General features: G+C 38.1%; 1 protein-coding gene across 3 annotated transcripts in view; it reads right to left on the bottom strand.

Annotated features, from left to right (window-relative positions):
• Window positions 1–6,250, bottom strand: part of PKNOX1 (PBX/knotted 1 homeobox 1) — a 45,869-nt gene extending 39,619 nt beyond the window's left edge. Inside the window, exons 1-2 of one of the 3 annotated variants that reach the window (XM_009327995.1) lie at window positions 6,218–6,250; window positions 422–505 (exon numbers count right to left, since the gene is read on the bottom strand). The gene's annotated coding sequence lies outside the window, so the exon portion shown is untranslated. Of the gene's footprint in view, window positions 1–421; window positions 506–4,028; window positions 4,046–6,217 lie in introns of those variants that run through there. The other 2 variants (XM_009327996.1, XM_009327998.1) reach the window with 2 other exon arrangements.
• Between the last annotated feature and the right edge of the window lie 1,143 nt (window positions 6,251–7,393).

The following is a 7,393-nucleotide window of genomic DNA, read 5'->3' as shown; positions in this document are numbered from 1 at the left end:
TGTCAAGCATTGGAACAGGCTGCCCAGGGAAGTGGGTGAGTCCCCATCCCTGGAGGGATTTAAAAGACGTGGAGATGGTGTGCTTAGGGACATGGTTTAGTGGTGGACTTGGCAGTGCCAGGTTAACGGTAGGACTTTAAGATCATTAAGGTCTTTTCCAACCTAAACGATTCCATGATTCCATGATTCTATTTGTTCATTCTTATTTAACTTTAGTCCTGGCACTTGCTGTATAACATAGATCCTTATATTCACATACAAAGTTAAAAAGAAACAAAAATCAAACCAGTAAGCTTGTTTGACACATGAAAAGCATCTAGAACTGGGTTCACTTTTCATCAAAATACATGACGATATTTGCTTCCGGGGCACACCGCTTTGTAAAGGAGATATAAAAATTGGCTGTGAGAAAGCTGCTCACCCCTTTCCTTCAATGGGTTGAAGACGACATTATTTTGTTCCAGCAGAGTGAATCCCACTGATGTACAATGTAGAGGACAGAAACCTAAAAACCAACAGAGAAATATTCAGAAGGAGACAACAGCATAGAACATACTTTCTGAGACAACTTGATTAAAGAATATATTTTGGTTTATTTTGTGGTTCCCTCCCCAAGTTTAAATAATCTGACAGGATTTTTTTGGCATGTTTTGCAAAATTTTTTTTTTTTGCATTTTTAATAATCTCTAATCACACCCACTATCCCATGATATTATCTGAACTTTCCCTCATCTTATTGCGTTCACTCTCCATATTTATCTTTGTCTTTGCTGACACCTCTAACAGAAGGCTACATTTAGACTGCTAACTCGCTTGCTGTTCAACCTGTATATTTTACACTCTGGCTCAGTGTCTGTCTGCTTAGACTAGACAAGGCACATCCCAAAAATAAAACTACGAAATGCAAATAGGAATAACTCATCAGTGTTGTGAAAATTAAGCATGAAACCAAGAAAGATGAAAGACTTCTTTTTAATTTACATCTCCTTCATAATCATGCTTCGATTTTACCATGGAATGTATTTGAATGATGGCTATGACCAAGTAATCCACTACATGATAAAAACTAACAGACTACAGGGAGGTGTGCGAGCCATTGTTAGCATCACGTGTTCGGTGAAGACAGGTTCTACTACAGGATTATTCAGCAATTTTATAAAGCTGTCAAAACATTACTGCTTAAATGTACTTTAATTATATTTAATTTAATAGCACCTGTTTGATATATTAAGGCTACTTTTAAAGAGTAATGATTGTGAAAGCAAAGTAGCAAAGATTGTGAAAATGTATTTAGAAAACACAACTGCTGAAAAGCATTAAAAAAAGCCTGCAAAACTATATCAGGGGAAGTTCCCGACACTAATGTTGCACAAAGGCCATCTGAAATGATATGATGGCTAAAACACACAGCTGAGATCTTGAATCAGATTATCTCCATTTCTCACACAGACAAAGTTTCTGTGTTCCCAATTTTGCCAACTGCATAAGAACTGGAATGACAGTAACTCCAACATTTTTAAAAGTGAAAGGAAGTTGGTATTTGGATTTGAGAACCAAAATTTATCCGTGCATAGTGTAGAAGTAATGTTTTTCAGACAAGTTCACAGAAAAACAAAATGCTAAGGGCCACTCAATATAGATGCCATCTCTGGTTCACAAAGCCTAGCTCTAAAAGAGCAGGGAAGATACTCTGAGGAGTTATAAGGCGGTATAAGCTTCAGTCATTGGTTAGAGATGAAATACTGAGCTAGAAGGAGTTTCAGTCCAAACTGATACACCTAGTCTTGAAGCTTCAAGGGGCAGATGACACATTAAAAGTTCTTACCACTTTCTCTTACACGGTCAAAGACCTATGGCCCCAAAGAACGGACTTCTCTCATTTTTGTAACTTCTTAATTCTGTTCTGAGAAGACAGCATACCCTCCTATTCCCTTCTTCGCACACTATTTATCTTCTATAGTTTTGGTACTCATTTTCACACACCTCACCTTACTGGGCTATTTTCCAATAGAGGACTTCTCACTATTCATAGCATCTTCTAAATGTAGGTCAGTGCCAGATAAATTGGGATTATCTATTCCTTGTCTCTGCTCAGACATAAAGGACTACTTCGCCATTGCAATTCTGAAAAAACTGCTCCCTTCATTCAGAAACAACTGCAGCAAAGAACAGATTGTGCCACAGCTGCCAGATCTGGTCACTATTAAATATTTCACGTATGAAGAAGAAAGGGCTTTGCCCTTGCCTGCAAAGCCTTCCACTGAAACTCTGGAAATCGGCAAGTTTCTAGACAGTGTATGAGATATCGAGGGCAGAAAGAAAGAGGTACTGAAGAAATGCAGGACCAGGTGGAAGATGCTGCAGAGGAAAAGGTTTGGCTGAGAAGGAGCCAGAGGACATTGCAGTCATATTGCCTTCTTCCAAGAGGCACTTGACAGCAGTTAAGACTAGAGTCTACCCTAAAACATATCAGACAAGAAAACAAGAGAGATCTGAGCTTGCATGTTATGTCCTCTCGCATATCCCAGTGGGGGCAAGAACAGGGAACAGATACACCTGTTAAAGGATGGAGACGATACCAAGGCACCGTGGAGCCTCAACTTGGAAATGCTATTGCCAATTCATTTTTTCCTTTTATTCCTCTTGCAGACAAGGCAAAAGAGGAATAGTCACGTTATCGTAATAAAGAAGATACTTAACTGTGAAACCAAAACCAAGGGCAACTTGCTTTCTCACTTAAAAAGCGTATCACGATTGAAGTTTTTACTACAAAGTAAAATATGACCTCGTTCAGTCAAGCGCAGAACCACCCTCTGTTCAGTCACTCTCTCATTTTGCATGTCAGCTAGTAAGAAACAAAGACCTGTGCATACATTCACATATAAAAATATTAGCAGACATTAAAATCAAGATACATTTATATTTTTATAGATTCAAATAATAATAATGAAGCAATATGTAGAGTATATATGACAACATGCCATCAGGGATTCATTCTACCTTTGCTGCAGTAGTTACCTATCCCTAACCTGCCTACGAAGAGACATTCAGTAAAATTAAGAAAAACAAATCAATATGAAGTTGATGCATACAAGTTCATTAAAACTGTGCTCAGTGAGAATGTACTCCTCATTCAGCAGCAAGGTGGCTTCCATTTCCTCTATGTTATGTACTTACAAAGCATAGTCATTATTTAGAATATTATACTTTTAGAAAGATGATGTTCCTGTTCCGGAATATAATACCAGCCTCAGGGAGTTGCACAACGCAGATACAGCTAAACAGTTATTACACAACAGCTATGCTGTCAGTTTCCCTGGGAGACAAGCCCTAAAGAGCCAAAAAACCGATTTACTTTGTGTCACTTTTTTCCCTTTATTGTTTGGTGGTGCAATGAAGTTATTTATATATTAATCTTGATGAATAAGAGATTACATTAAAAAACTGAATGCGTATTATACTTGAAGAAACTGAAAACTAAAGGTAATTTAAAACCCACCACTGAGGTTAAATTTCTTCAGAAATACAGACTACGCTACAAGCTATCATCGACCTTTCTTTGCCTGTAGGATTTTGAACATAACATACTACGTAACACTGACTTTATTCAGCAAGATCTCTCCAACACTATATATACTGCTTTGTTGTCCCATTAATCTTTCATAGCATCCTCTTTTCATATCATCCCATTTCAGAACTTAACAAGCCATACTAAGTATTTACATTACAGACTATCTTCCAAGCATCACTACACAATGTCACACAGCATGACAAACAACAAGCCATTTCATGAAAAGATTTGTGTCCCTTTAGCAATACACTCTTCGTGTAAACTCTGCTCTCAGTATTTTAAAGGAATTCTGGAAATTCTCCTATTTGCAGGTACCAAATATGAAAAAAGTATTATAAAAAATGTGCCACTTTACAAGCTAAAATTGCATATGCAGTAACTGATAAAATGGATATTAAGGATGCAAAGATAATATAAATTTCTCAAGACACAACAACAAAAGCAGAATTAAGGGCACCTGGGTCTTTTGAAGAACTTCAACTCCTTAATTCTGCATACATCCTTTGTGTTCACGCCAGCGTATTTCTTGGGAAGCATGCATAATCATGGTTCACGTTCATGGTTCATGTAATCGCCAATCTACCATAGCGCTTCTTAACAACAAGGAAGAGAAAGATGAGAAATCCTATCCAATCCAGTCATAAAATAATGTCACCTCAGTAAGCTTAGGTATCCTGCCTCCAGGTAGCTCGTGGCATTGCAGAAGGAAATCCTCAGGTTGCTCTCCTACCTTCTGCAAAATGAAAACCTCATTCTTCTATTAAAGGATTCTCAAATTCAAGAAACTTCCTGCAGCATCTCAGTTTCTGCTACCCATTTCACACTGTAATTTGACCCTGCTTTATTAGCTCCATAAAGTAATAGTAAGGAATTAAGGGGACTAAACAGAAATTTTGGTAAAAGGAAAACAAAACTTGGCGGAAAGGAAACCTCCCTTCCTTAATGGCTCCAAGACTCCCGAGGGATTAGGGTATGAGGGAGCAAAAATATTTCCCATCACTCCCTCATTCATCCCCAGTATTCACAAAGAAAATGAAGATTCCTTCAGGGTTTTTCTTCTGTATTCTTAACACTGCAAACTGAAGAACGTCATAACATTTTAGACCCCAAAAATCAAGAAGATAGCATAGTATCTGCCTTGCTGCTATTGTGGTAAGAGGACTGCATTAGAAAGACTACCAAAAACCCCTGACATACTAGAGGACATGTATCAGCAAATCCATAGCTGGAACTGATTCTAGTACAACTTTCCTACTTAATGATATTTAATTACTTTGTCAAACACAATTTCATTTAAAAGCCAAGAAGAAAACCCACAAAACCAAAAAACCCCCCAAAAAACAGAACTCCACCCTCCACATTTCCCCAGCACTCCCCACATGGATACACAACAGGTTTGCGTATGTGCTTAACCCAAGTCCATTCCTTTGCCATCGAAGCCTTTGGAATATCCACGCAAGCGTGTAGTGAATCTCTTACTTCTGGAGACATTCATTTTATCATATCCTTGCAGGCGAATTAAACCAAAGCAACAGGAAATCCTATTTTAATCATGATTTGTATCAGCACCCAATAAACTATGACTGAAATTAATCTTGTTTTGTGTTTATACTTTGCAGTTTCATAAAGAAGAGACAGAATAACCACCAATCTCACTACGCCTTTATTGCTACTGAACACTTTACAATGTTAGCAAGCAGTTTATGTAAGCATATGTAAGTTTTTCAACATTTTTATTACAAAACCATTTCTATGAAAGGCTGAATTCCTAGTGCTACTGAAGTACACTTAAAGAATAAAGAAGAGTTTTACTTAACTAACAACTGCATTTAAAATGGACTTAAGATACTGAATGCGTAAGAAAATCCCCTCTACACATTTTTGGCATTTAAACACTTCATCAAATTAAGATGTTCCATTGTCAGTTATTTCATTTTTATGTCCTTTATGATTTCAGAAATAATGAGCCTGTCAGTGAACCAAGCGTTAACTTGTACTAGCTGATTAAACGAAAGTGACACAAAATCCTGATCCTGCAACTCTCTGTCAAATCCGGTTCCAATCCTCACTAAGTTTTCCACAATCTTCCCTCTTTTGACTCTAACATTTGGTCAAACATGAACAACTTCGCTTTGCTGCTAAGTGTAGGCCCTAAAATGAACTGTCATCTTCTTTACAAAATGGTAATTAAATAAAAATTCTTCCTTTCCTGCTCCACTTTGTCCACAACTCTTTAGTAACAGTGAACCAGAAGCAATCAGGTCAACTAGTTTTTGCACGGAAGATGTGCTGTGTTCCAGCCTCTTCCGTTCCTGCTGCCAATGCTCTTCATGCTCCCTTACTTTCCTACCCCTGCTCTTTCTGCTCTTCGGCCTTGTACTACCCTTCCACACCAATGTACAGCTTGTCCTCTTTCTCACCTCTTGCTGTCTCTTGTTCCCCCCACTTCTGACCATTTGTAATTTTGCTAGTACCACCCTCCTCAGGTTCCTGGGCCCACTGCATTTCCACCAAGCTTCAACCTCTCCTCCCCACCTGTCCCCAAACACCAGCCTTCATCCCTCCATGAGTACGACTGCTGCCTAAGCGTTCTGGGGTTGGGGGAGAAGCAGAGATAAAAGACAGACTATTTAGGGTTAAACTTACCCATCACCTACTGCTGTGGGACGCATCATGCTTAACTACTTGGTCCAGATGATGACTGCACAGCCAGGTGACATGCAGGGACCAACACACAGGAAGATACTCGTTACATGGAATATTCAGATAGTTTAGTTAATAAGTATTTGCCGAGTAACATGCATGAACCAGTTTTTCAAGAGCTTATGATCTGTTGAAGTTTCTCGAGGAACAGACATATGCTCCGTGTGAATGTTTACGCTCTCTTCCCCTCTCTCCTCTGCAATGCTAAATTCCAGAACTGAAGTGTTGATATAAAATAAGCCAAACAAGCATTTCCCCCCCCGCCCCCCGGCTTTAAGTTAACATATTTACTTTCTCTTAAAGTAATTTTCAAAATGCTGAGTCATTTTAGCTTAAAGTTTCTGGAATAACCCTGCTCAAACATACTCATCATGGCAAATTTCAGTATGACTAAGAAATAAGCTACTGAAAACAACATCTCAAAATAAAAAAAACAACCAGGTAACCTTACTCCTGGCATTGCTACAATCATGGCCTAGAACACACATAAATTAAGTGATCATAGACTGACCTGGAAGTTCAAGTTCTTTAGTTGTAAAACATACAACATAGCACACGCATTTTCGTTCCCATATTCTCTAGTCATGTAGAAGTGTATAATGCTCCAATTTCTGTTTCATAATCACCTCTGTTTCCTTTGAATATGAAAGACTTGGACTTCATTTTTCAGTAATAAGTATTATAATATCCTTTTCCCTTTGTTTTGTTTGCTATGTAATTTGAAAAAAGCTAAGCAGGATGTGAAGTATAGCCACATTTCCTAGCTTCCTCTGTCCTCAAGAAAAAAATACAGGCAATTCCAAAAGCTCACGTATAAAATATAAATTGGAATTTGGTGGTTTAAAAAAAATTGATTCCTTTTTTAGTACACCAGCAGTAAGCTACCATATTCTACTTTTTTGCCTGAATTTACTGTCAGCTGCAGAAGACGACAGTTACAGACCCATAGGTACAGCAGGCTAAGGGACAGTACATGATTATCACAGTCAGTTAGCTCCCATTTTCAAAAATCACCTTTTGACTGTCTAAGTACTTAAATGGCCTTCCTGTTTAACAGCAAATAGCTCTTTTATATACATAGGTAGGGAAAAAAGTGAGAACACCACGGCCTGGAGTAGT

The sequence above is a fragment of the Pygoscelis adeliae genome, unplaced genomic scaffold (genome assembly GCF_000699105.1).
Source record: "Pygoscelis adeliae isolate BGI_AS28 unplaced genomic scaffold, ASM69910v1 Scaffold154, whole genome shotgun sequence".
NCBI lineage: Eukaryota > Metazoa > Chordata > Aves > Sphenisciformes > Spheniscidae > Pygoscelis > Pygoscelis adeliae.
Note: the sequence above shows the minus strand (reverse complement) of the source record. Positions and strands in the feature narration are given on the sequence as shown.